The 12,647-nt window shown below is 46.8% G+C and overlaps 1 protein-coding gene across 1 annotated transcript in view; it reads right to left on the bottom strand.

Annotated features, from left to right (window-relative positions):
* Positions 1-4,384: 4,384 nt before the first annotated feature.
* Positions 4,385-12,647, bottom strand: part of UBAC2 (UBA domain containing 2) — a 377,581-nt gene continuing 369,318 nt past the window's right edge. Inside the window, exon 11 of the transcript XR_003857130.1 lies at positions 4,385-4,515. The gene's annotated coding sequence lies outside the window, so the exon portion shown is untranslated. The remainder of the gene's footprint in view (positions 4,516-12,647) is intronic.

Below are 12,647 nucleotides of genomic sequence, written 5' to 3'. Positions count from 1 at the left end.
CATAGCACATGCACTGTAAAATGTACCATGTGTAGCGTTACTTTCCACACAGTGGTTATCTTGAAGGAACAAACAGAAGTGCCTGTTGTTACTGCACATGATTAGGACTTTCCAGCAACCTGCCATATGCATATGAGAGTGAGAGACCACCATCGTGTGAGAGACCACCTAAAGGCAAGTAAACCCCTGGCCTGCATGCTGCTAACGTCTTCCTATGAAGGATGAGCCAGCTCTAACACCGCCCGTAAAGTATACAGTCTGGGGGGGTCATGTGACTAGCGCAGTGCAGGCTGCCCAGAAACTCACTGAATAATGGGCCTTCTCTGTCCTGCAAGTGGATTTTCACATAAACATGTTGGAAAACCTACGACACCAACATCATATCACCACAGCCCATAGCCTGACCTTGGGCCATTCTACTCTGGCAACCCTGCCTTCACAAAGGCCAATGGCTACTTAGAAGGAGCTGTGCACCTAGCAAAAACCTGACGCTAATAGCAGCATAGCCTTCAGCCTGGTTGTAAGGGAAGGGGTGAGATCAAAGCTGCTGTGTGATGTGTGCTGTACTGTGGCCACCCATGCTGAACGCTTCCAAAGCACAGACTGCTATGTCTCTCTATCTGTAACATATCCACACTGCAGTCAGCCTCCGCTTCCCGTCTGGCCTCGCTTCCCAACGGTGGGGACCCGTGGGGGTTTCACCCACAGGTGGCGCCCAGGGTCCTCCTTCGCAACATGTGGCTATGACATTGCAAACTGTAGTCTGAATAAAATATTGACTGCCAATGCAAGTTTGTCTACATGGGTCTGCCACCTTCTGATCTGCCTGTGTCTCACAGAAAAAGAGGCATGTCTGGTGAGACTGTGGCCTACCTAGCACCGTGTAGCCTCACAGCTGTCACTGTGCAGGCTCCTGAAGCATGTTCTCCATTGCAACACTAATGAGACAGTGACGTGCCCAAGGCAGACAGGCCAAAGACCAGGAGGTGGCAGCGTCTCCCTGCGAATCACGTGGAGAGACCCGATCGGGACTGGAGGGAACCGCAGCAGCAGCACCAGAGGGTCCTGGGAGCACAGACGGAGCGCAAGCGCGTAGGCGGCTGCCCACCGCTGTCAGAGACGCCGGGCCAGGTCCGGGGGTAAGTGGACTGCTGCGGCCGGGAAGCACAACACCACATGTGACTGCCTACCCACAACATCCATCAAGATGGTCCGAGAATGCCTGTACCTTTGCTGAGCCTTAAAAGCTCATTAATATTGCCTGACAGCGTTTGACGTAGATGTTGTCAGCTATATGTGCTGCCAAGCTGGAGCGCTAGGCAGCTGATCTGTTCATAAGTACAGCATATGATGTGCATCTTGGAAGCGTGGCATGACAGGCCCTCAGAACCCAGCAAAGGCTACTAGTGCTTAGCTGCCTGACTACCTTCCAGACAAACGTCACTGCTGTGAGACCTCTGGTCAAAGGTTTGGCCAGAGCTAGTGCTGTACAGGTGCTTGTGCACAGGTGCTGTGAACTATAGCAACCGCTGAAAAAAGCCTTCTAGAGGGAATAACGCAGGCCTGCAACATGCAGTGCAGAACACTCGTGGTACAGGTGGTACGGGTGTCCAAGGCTGCACATTAACACTGGCTGCTTATGCTCCAAAAGGCTCCGTAACTGACCACACACAAGGGTGGTGAGGCAGCAGTGTGCATGGTGCCGGGTTACAAATCACAAGAGCCATTGTAATGGCAGCAAAGGGAATCAGAGGAATGGGTCTTTTTAGGTAACTAGGTACATATATATAGCATCATATGTATAAAAATTGGTGCCTGGTTTGGCCACAGTACTTCGGCAGGGCAGTAAAAAATGGTCTGAAAAAGGAATATATTTGGCCTTCTACTTGCATGCAAACCCTGACAAGCCAGGTGTACTGTCCCTGGCTCCCCCACAACCCTGAGCCTCCCCATTTGGGTCATATTTCACACATCAACATAGGGTGAAATGGAATAGATAAAGAAAAAAAGCTGCTACCTACAAGCCAAGCATCACCGTACAGGCCGGCCTCAAAACTGTCAAAAAAGACCGATTGCCTTGGTATAAAGGAATCCTGGGCTCCTCCCGGGTACCTGGCCACCACGTCCAGAATCTGCATCTGCACGTTGAGGGAGTGGAAGAGCTTCCTGCTGCGGTACGTCTCCTTCCCCCTCGTACGAGGTGGAACGATGGCCACATGAGTGCAGTCGATAGCTCCAATGACATTGGGGAAGCGTGCAAAGGCATAAAAAGCTCTCTTCAAGTCCATCAAGTCCTGCCTGCTGCGAGGAAAGTCTATGTAGCGATGAATGCGGTCCATGACAGCTTCAATGACCTGGTCCAGACAGCCTGAGGAAGTGCTTTGAGACGTTCCCCCCACAACTCCAACCGTGGTTGGGAAGGAGCCGCTGGCGGTGTGAAATGGAGGGCAGCCAACAGTTTGGTGAGGCCAGGGACGGCCTGGGACCTTGTGGCTACAGGATCCAGATCACCTCGTACGTCTTCATATAATTCCTGTATTGCCTGAGAGCTGAGACGATACCTGCTCACCACCAAGTCCTCAGGCATGGCCTCCAAGGAAGCTCGTGGGGGAAATATCCTCGGCTGTGGCCGGGCCCGTGAGCCTGCGGGAGCGCAGCCTCTGCCTGCGCTGCTGGTAACTCCTTGTGATATCTTGGAAGTGGCCTTGCCTCCTGTCGTCTGCGGTGAGCCTGGCGAGGCATGAAGTGACCGTGAATAAGTACACCTGGCAGTGAGAACATGGTGTCAGGAGGGTTGACCTACTAAAAGGAGGCATTTTTATTGGTCCAGGAAGGCAATATGCGCCACGATAACACCGTGGTCAGCGATATCACCTGTGATAAGACCTTAGCACAAATAAAAAAGGTGTAGCTATTAGCTGCGTTAATGACCTGCGATAATGGCCGAAATATTTCGCACAATGCGCTACCACCTCCTACTTTACATTGGACCTCCTCTAACTCCTCCCCAATCCCTCCCCTTTTAAAAATTTGCATCGCGATGTGCTATTACAGTATTATAGTAGCTTGTGATTTATCTAATATTTGGGTAATTGCCAGGTTCTTGTGGCCTGGTTTGGCCTCTGTTGGAAACAGGATGCTGGGCTTGATGGACCCTTGGTCTGACCCAGTATGGCAGGTTCTTATGTTCTGCATAATGCTGCTGCACGTTTGATCTCAGGCACTGCTATGACCGGATCACATTTCCCCAGTTTTTTTCCACCTACACTGGTTGCCTGTAAAATCACGTGTGACATATAAAACTGCTTTGTTAGTTCCCACGCTCTTGGCCCTGGATTCTTTTCCTTGGGCCAATTGCTTGTTAAGGATTTGCAGCAGGATCTTTGCAGCAGGGCATGAGTGCCAGGCTGAGCCACGTGAGAGGGCATTCTCCATTGCAGTTCCCATTGCATGGGACCGATTTAAGGGGCTATTGAAAACGTACATCTTCTGACTGGCTTTTGCCTGATTAGTTAATTTAGTCATATTTATTTAATTTTAGATTTTAATGAGACTTGTCACTGTCATTTATGTTGTATCTTTTTCATTTTTATGCATGGTCTCCTGTAAGCCGCCTAGAGCCTCTGGCATTGGCAGCACATAAACAGTGACAAATACATAAGTAAATAATACATTTGGAGCATACCCATTCTGCTTGTAAATCTGCAGTCTTAGGGGTCTGCCTTATTGGCTCTCCTTTTTAATGTTTGTATGCAATGATGTCATGACTAGGAAATTTATATTGTGCGTATGCTGATAATATTCAGTTTTATATGCCACATGAAAATGGTAGCAGTTTTAGCCAATAATCTTTTTCAAATTGCTTGTCTAAAATTAAGATTGACTTGCTGTAAATAAATTGAGGTTAAACTTGAAAAAAAACAAAACACCACCATGGTGTTATGATTAATTCTGATCCCCCAGATAGTGCGTCCTGATTGATAGCTGGGGGCACTGAGATAAAAAATATAGTTTGAAACTTGGAATCTAGATGTTTGGACAATAATCTGGGACAGAAGCTGCAGATTAAAAAAGTGGGGAGGTCAGATTTTTATAAATTACAGGTGGTCAGGCCTCTACAATAAATTCTTCCTTCAGACGATTTTTAAACTGTAGTTCAAACACTTGTGTTGTGTAAGCTGCATTATTTTTTGTACCCTGGTCTGCCAAAGAAGTTACTGCAGGTTTTGCAGCTGGTTCAGTATGCGCTAGCAAGGGTTATAACTGGTGTGAAAAGGATCAATAGAAATATCACCGAAATTAAAGTCTTCACATTGGTTGCCAATTTCTCAGAGTGCGATTTAAGGTCTTGCAATTTAAGTTGTCTGATACACTTACTGTCTTGTTATGTTCCAGCCATTCTCTGTGTTCGTCTTGTGAAAATCTGCTTAACGTACCATCCTTTTCTGATTTCAGGTTACAGGAGACAAGGAATCGGGCCTTTTCATTAGCTGCCCCTATGGAAGGCTTTACCGACTGAACATAAGAAAAGAATTGTTTATTTTTTAGGAAAAACATTAAAGGCCATTTTATTTGTGAAGGCTTTAAGTTAATACCAGATGTACAGTTATGTTAATCTAATATATGATTCTACTGAGTATATCTTCTTTTAATATATTTGTTTATTTAATTGTATTGTTTAACTATTTTAATAATGTGCATATTGTAAGCTGCTTTTAACGAAGCAATGGTAAAAGAATATAAGAATGAATAAATAAATAAAGAACACATTGTACCGACCTCTTTATTCTTCACCACGCGGATTGTTCCTTTGTTTCACTTTGTCGGCACTAATGACCTTTACTGGTTTTCAGTTTCAGTTTTACTGTGACCTCTAGTGGCCAACATGTGAATAGCAACTTTCATATTTTATTACTGAGACCTCTAGTGGCCATATCTTATCATTTGCTTTTGCTGTTATTTTATTACTATGAAAAACAATATTATTTCCTTTTGTTTTCTTAATGCCTATTTTATATTCTATTGAGAAATTTTCTAGTTTAATTTTACATTGCATAATATATTTTACAGACGCCAGTGGTCGCCAGGTACCATAGCTGTGCATTTTATAATATTTTCCTCTCAAGCAGCATTCTCTGGCTGGGAAGGAGTGAGAGGAGTGGAGGAGTGGTTGGCACAACATCAGCTGCAGACTAGAATCCCGGATCTGTGGCACGACTGAGAGAACTGGGGTGAGGAGTGTGGTAGTAGAAAGAGCTATACTTCAGTGGCATAGACAGAACTGATACTTTGGCAGGGCCTGAAGTTAACATGGTTGGGAACTAAGCTTACAGGTGTGAGTGTGCTGGTTATACATTTGTCCATAAACCTCCCTCACTCCCCCCCCCCCCTGCCCCCAGCAGTCTCTGTCTCAACACCCCTCCTCCCCATGATATGAGAGAGAATCTGGTTGAGGAGGGGCACTGAAAGAGAAACTGCTTGAGATATCGTAGGGCTTGGGGGATGAGTCTCTCTCTCAAGTATACTTCCTCCTTCATCTCCATAGTCTCTCTCAAGTCTCAGCCCCCTCCCCAGTGCTCTACCCACTCTGTACCCAACAGTCTCCCTCTCTCTCTCTCAAACTCCTTCCTTTTCCACTTCTCTCTTAACTGTACGCACTGCCATATCCTCCCAGAAGCTTTGCTAGCTACTTAACAGACTCAGGGGCATAGGGTTCCTGCAAAAATTTTGAAAACAACAGAGCCACTTCTTGCTTTGGGGGCCACTTAGAGACTACAGCAAAGTGTCAGGGCCACAGATCCTCTCCTGAATCTCTCCCTTGTTCAAAATGCATCAGCCCTGGGTGCCAGAGCTCACTGGCAGGGAGGAGGTGCAGTGGTGGGGATCAATATCAGAGTCACTCACTTTCACCCCAGCTACAATCACTGGTCTGCTTGTACTCTCAGACAAAGGAGTCCTCTCAAAGAAATCAGCCCCAAAATCATGGCATGGAGTCAGCTGGGTTCAACCCAAAAATATACTTAAATAAAAAAAAAAAAATCACACTGCTATGGCAAAAATCATAAATAGCATAAGGAAAATCATATCCCAAAAGCCACAGTCTCTTTATCCATGAGGCATGGTCTAATAGCTCCTCCTCCTTCCTCTGAACCACTGTCCTACACTGTTTCTGTTGCGGAAGTGGACACTTGGCCCGAGGTAGAGTTGATGCTACCCGTGTGGAAAACCCAAGGGTCCCCACCGTCAGGAGGCAGAGCAGACCGGGAAGCGGAGGCCGACTGGAGCTTCGCCAATACCAACCCTCGTTTCCCGCAGGTTGAGCCCTTGGGTCTTAGGCGGGCCTCCGTGTGGTTGATCCCGAGGAAGGTGTTCAGAACAGGGAGCCAGGAAGCAGCCGAGACACAGGGTCTGAAGGAGCTGAGTTCCAGACAAGGCCTGGATCCGAAAGCCCGGACAGGCTGAGGCAGGCTAGACGACAGGTACAAATTAAATCCGGGCTCTAAGTAGGCGGAAGCCTAAAAGAGGCCAAGTCCACGTAATCTGCTGGAGTCAGGGCAGGCGGCTGGAGACGAGGTCAAGTACGAGCACAGGTCAGAGCCGGGAATCCGTCCAAAAGCGTAGTCAGGAGTAGCTGGTACTGGAACTCAGGAACTGGAAACAGGAATGCAGGACTGGAACAAACGAGCATAGGAGCAGGAACAGGAACGAAGGAGTAGCAACTGAGCACGCGACAAACGTGGAGACCTGTTGCCAAGGCAAAGACCAAGTGGCAGGGCCTGCCTTAAATAGCAGGGCCTGGCGACGTCATCAACCGGGGCTGTGGGAAGGTTTCCCGCCGCGGCCCCTTTAAAAAGAGAGAGGCGCGCGCGCTCCTAAGGCAAATGGCAGGAATTACGAGGTGGTGGGGTCTCCCCTACGCACACGTGGGGAGACCCAACTGAGACCGGAGAAGGCCGCGGAGCAACCGGAGGAACCTGGGGACATGGTAGGAGCGTGGGCACATAGGCAGCTACCTACCGCTGCTAGAGAGGAAGGGCCAGGACCGGGACCCGGGCGCCGGAGGGTGAGTAGGGCCGGCCGCGGCCACAACACGCAACAGTTTCCTCTAAGCTGGGCGTGTGCACGGCCATGCACAACTTTATTCACAGCCACACACAGCTTTTACAGAGATAAACCAAACAGCTGCCCAATCTTATCAGTGGCATCACACCTCCCTACACCCCATCTCGGGCAGGAGGATTCGCAATTATCCAAATGTCATCTCCTGCTGCCGCAGGGCCAGTCTCGCAGCTCTTACCATGAGGTCAGCCCTGCGGCAGCTGGAGATGATGTTAGGATAAACACCTGCTGCCACCCACCCCTCAGATCAGCAGGCTGAAGAGAGAGAGGAAGCAGAGGCCACTAGCGGACCCCATCCCATTGATGGCTGAAGACGAGACCCAGGCCCTGTGTGTGTGTGAGAGAGCCTGGGTGGTGGGGTGGTGACTGCTTGAGTGTGTGGGGGTGGGTGAGTACCTGGGCTTGGGGTGAGAGCCAGGCTGTGTGTGTGTGTGTATGTGGAGGGGTGACTGCCTGTATGTGGGTCTGGATGAACACCTGGATGGGTGAGATCCTGTAAATGTGTGGGGGTGTGTGTGAGAGAGAGCCTGGGTGATGGGGTGGTGACTGCTTGAGTGTGTGTGGGGGTGGGTGAGAGCCAGACTGTATGTGTGTGTATGTGGAGGGGTGACTGCCTGTATGTGGGTCTGGATGAACACCTGGATGGGTGAGATCCTGTAAATGTGTGGGTGTGTGTGTGAGAGAGGCTGTATGTATGTATAGGGGTGGGTGGGTAGGCGAGAGCCTGAGAGTGCGTGTGGCTGGGTGAGATCCTGAGGGTGAAAGTGTATATCTGACTGCCTATGAGTGTGTGTGTCTGCTTGTGTGTGTGTAGAAACATAGAAATGTTGGCAGAAAAGGACCAGTCTGCCCAGCAAGCTTATGGTAGTATGTTCCACGCCATGCAGGCTACCCCAAACTTATCAGTTTCTCACACCGTAAAAGTCAGGGCCTTAGTTTACTGTTATCTAAGTCCTATTCCCCATAACCTCTTGCTGTTGAAGCAGAGAGCAATGTTGGAGTTGTATCAACAGTATCAGGCTTATTGGTTAGGGGGGAGGGTGAGAGCCTGGGTGTGTATTTGTGGGTGGGTGGGTAGGTGAGAGGCTGTGGGTGTGTGGAGGTGGGATTTGAGAGCCTGTGTGGGAGTGGGTGATTGGATGAGAGCCTGAGTATATGTGTGGCTGGGTGACTGCCAGTGTGTGAGTATGGATAGAGGAAGGAAGGGAAGAAAATTAGAGAAAGAAAAAAAAAACTCCAGTGAACAGATTTATTTTCTGTGGCTGTGTTTGGATTTTGATTTCTGTATGGATTGCACCCGACACGAGCGCACCATCTGCCAGATTTTACATGTGCTATCCAAAAGAGTAAATAACCGATTCACATCTACCCGTTCTAGACCTCTCATGATTTTAAACACCTCTATCATATCCCCTCTCAGCCGTCTCTTCTCCAAGCTGAAAAGTCCTAACCTCTTTAGTCTTTCCTCATAGGGGAGCTGTTCCATTCCCCTTATCATTTTGGTAGCCCTTCTCTGTACCTTCTCCATCGCAATTATATCTTTTTTGAGATGCGGCGACCAGAATTGTACACAGTATTCAAGGTGCGGTATCACCATGGAGCGATACAGAGGCATTATGACATTTTCCGTTTTATTAACCATTCCTTTTCTAATAATTTCCAACATTCTGTTTGCTTTTTTGACTGCCGCAGCACACTGAGCTGACGATTTCAATGTGTTATCCACTATGACACCTAGATCTCTTTCTTGGGTTGTAGCACCTAATATGGAACCTAACATTGTGTAATTATAGCATGGGTTATTTTTCCCTATATGCATCACCTTGCACTAATCCACATTAAATTTCATCTGCCATTTGGATGCCCAATTTTCCAGCCTCACAAGGTCTTCCTGCAATTTATCACAATCTGCTTGTGATTTAACTACTCTGAACAATTTTGTGTCATCTGCAAATTTGATTATCTCACTCGTCGTATTTCTTTCCAGATCATTTATAAATATATTGAAAAGTAAGGGTCCCAATACAGATCCCTGAGGCACTCCACTGCCCACTCCCTTCCACTGAGAAAATTGCCCATTTAATCCTACTCTCTGTTTCCTGTCTTTTAGCCAGTTTGCAATCCACGAAAGGACATCCCCACCTATCCCATGACTTTTTACTTTTCCTAGAAGCCTCTCATGAGAAACTTGTCAAATGCCTCCATAGTAACAAGAGGTTCATGTGAATGGAGGAGGTGGAGCATCCCAGGGCCTTGAAAGCTCGACGAGAAGCTGCCAAATAGGAAATAGTATTTTTATGGGGGATTTTTGTGAGTGTAAGTAGTTTGAAAGGTTTTTGACCCACATATACTTTGACTACTTTTTATTATTGCTAAAGCCTCTCGTTTTTAAATTGTTTCTAATTTTGTCTTTAGATATTCAGACTTTGTTCGCACATTGGACATGAGGGAAGCCAGCACGGTTTCTAGTAACAAATGCACAGCATCACCGTTGCTCACTTTGATGCACAATCGTAGAAGTGGCTAACTGGGAGAAGAAACTTGAAAGCATTTTGAATGCTTCATCTTCAAGAACATGTTAAAATCATTAAGAAAAGCCAGAACCTTAATAATTGTATATCTTTTACTGTCAAGTAAAATGTATGAAAAGACAATAGTACTTCTTTAAAAAATAATGTTATTCTTATTAAACCTTTGGAAGAAATGATAATATAAGAAGCTGTAGGGATTCTGCTGGTATTTTATCTTCATGGAGAATTCATTTATCTGCAGCTACAAGGTTTAACTGAGAAAACTTCAATGTCCGTAGACAACTGTGGCATTGTGACAGAGAAATTAATCTTTTCTTTTGAAAATCACTTTCTTTATCAGCTTACTTAAAGATTAGGTGGAATACATTGAGCAAAAATCCCACATCAGAAGGATTTCAAGCTTTCTTACACAGTGCAGGTAAAATTATTTGCTCATCCCTAGTGTAAGCCAACATAACTATGCCCTGATAACTTCTGTAACAGCTTCCATTTCATAAATCTTAAACATAAAACACATCTTATCTGAGTCATTTTTCATTATGAATATTTTTGCTTCTTCAAACCTCACTAGGGCCTGATTTACTAAGGGGCCAATGTAATAAAATCTGTGGTACAATCTAAGTTATATTTTAGTGCAGTCCCCGTGGGATGCAGGAAGCGAATGACATGCAATGGATCAGGAGTAAAAGAAAAGCTTGCTAAACTTCCGTTTTACATGTCATTACCTGAAAATCCACACCAAAAAAACCAAAAAATTACCCAACCTCCTGAGTGGCACGCCCTTCCTCCTGCCTTGGCCCAACGTCGCCAGGCCAAGCCAAGTGGCCAGGCCTGGCAGTTCCTCCCTCCTTCCCTCCTCTCCCAAGCATGCAAACCCCCCTCCCTCTCACCTTAAAAAACAGACGGGCTGAGCCATGATGTGTCTGGCAGGTCTTCCCTCCCCTCCCACCCACCGGATTGCCCTCCCACCTATCAAAACAGACAGAGCCCTACAAATCCCATCCAGGAGCCCCAGCGAGAGGAGACCGTAAGCTCCTCCAGCAGGGCTGTTCTCTCACTGGCAGCCAACTGGGGCCTCCACTGTCAGCTACTGGTGAAAAGATCAGAATTCTGAAAGGACGGCCTTCTGAAAGGGGATTGGTCCTTTTACTGGCACCTGCTCATTTCATATTTGTTTATTCACTCCTTCACTGTCTGCTGATTGGTCCCTCCACTGTCAGCTATCAGTGAAAGGACCAATCCCTCTTCAGAAAATTGGCTGCCAGTGAGGGCTTTCTCTAGCTGGGGTTCCCGAGTGGGTTGGGAGATTTGATGGGTAGGACGGGGTGCCAGAGGGTGGGAGTTCCTCTATAGCCCAATTTATTTTTTTAAGGTGAGAGGGAAGGGGGTTCAGCATGCTTGGGAGAGGAGGGAAGGGGGACTTGCTGGCCAACCTACTCAGCCTGACCCAGACCAACTCTGCTAGGCCTGGCCTAGCCTGACTCAATTTTTTTTTTTTTTTAAGGTGAGGGGATATGGCATGCTTGGGAGGAGAAGGACTCCTCGCCCAACAGACCAACCTCCTTTCTACAGTGGGAAGTTTAACACCTACCTCTAACCAGGAGTTAAATATCCCATGGTAAAAGGAGGCATGCAAGCTATCTTCCCCACTAGTGCACCTCCTTGTATTGCAGGGTAATAGCTAATAAAGCTTCATATCCTGCAACTAGCATGGAGCCTGGGGTTGCACTAATCTTGCCATGGGTTTTAATTCCTGTTTTAGCAATGTGTTTCTGGCCCTAAACCTTTTTTACATACCAGGGTTAGGTTAGTGCCAAAAAACCCGTGGTAGGTCAGTGCGACTTATTTGCATTGGTTTCTAAGACATTTCTCCCATTCTGTGTCTATGTGAAAAATGCTTAGTAAGTGATTCCTGTTATTAGTCATCTGTATATAGTATCCCCCTTTTCTGCCTTTCTCTCCCCTTATCTCTTCAAACTATGCCTTTCTCCCCCTCCCTCTTTATCCCCTTCCTCCCCCATATTTCTTTTAAACTATGCCTTTCTCCCCCTCCCTTCCTTATCCCCTTTCTCCCCCCTTATTTCCTCAAACTATGCCTTTCTCCCCTTCCCTTCCTTATCCCCGTTTCCCACCCCCTCCTACCTTTCACCTCTTACCCTCCCTCCACCCCCTCGCCCTGCCCCCCGCCTACCCTCCCCCCCTCTCCCTCACCTACCCTCCTTCAAATCTCCACTCCTTGGTTTCATTAATATTGTTTATTTTGTTGTATTTTGTTTTTGGTTTTTCTGTTTGTTGCTTCTCGTTTAGTAACATCTTATTGTTTCAATGTCATATTTTTTGTTATATCGTTATACTGTATCTTCCAATTGAGTTCTTTGTAAACCGGCATGATGTGCTTCACGAATGTCGGTAAATAAAAGTTAATAAATAAATAAATAAATAAATAAATCAGGTCCTAAATAAGGCATCATGTCTAAAGTTTTACATATAGTCACGAGATGTTGTGAAAAAGGGCAGACGTGATTCATTCTCTCCGGTAGCCCTTTCCTTTTCAAAGTCTGGTTTGAAGCTCACCATTGGCTGCCAAATTGTGTCCTGCTTGCGGTATGCTGCTTGTACTGCCGGGAAATCACACATATGATGATGCGGGCAGCAAAGAAGGTCAGAGACAAATCTAACAAAATGGCGGACACAGGAGAGCAGGGTGCATCAGATCGTGGCGCAGGTGGTATAGAGCAGTCCCCTCTGGATGTAGTAGTGATTGTTATTGCGGCATTGGATGGCAAGTTTAATACCCTGTCCAACCAAACTGAAAGCTTAAGCTCTAAGGTCACAGATTTTAGCCACCATTATCAGAAGCTGAGCAGCGTATTTCAACTTTAGAAGACAAGGTGGTGAAGCTGTAGGCCATAGTTGCTGAGATCCAAAAAAAAATAAAGCTCTGGTTACTAAGGCTGATGACCTTGAAAAATCGATCGAGAAGGAACAACCTACGGT

This window comes from Rhinatrema bivittatum, chromosome 5, assembly GCF_901001135.1.
Source record: "Rhinatrema bivittatum chromosome 5, aRhiBiv1.1, whole genome shotgun sequence".
Classification (NCBI taxonomy): Eukaryota; Metazoa; Chordata; class Amphibia; order Gymnophiona; family Rhinatrematidae; genus Rhinatrema; species Rhinatrema bivittatum.
Note: the sequence above shows the minus strand (reverse complement) of the source record. Positions and strands in the feature narration are given on the sequence as shown.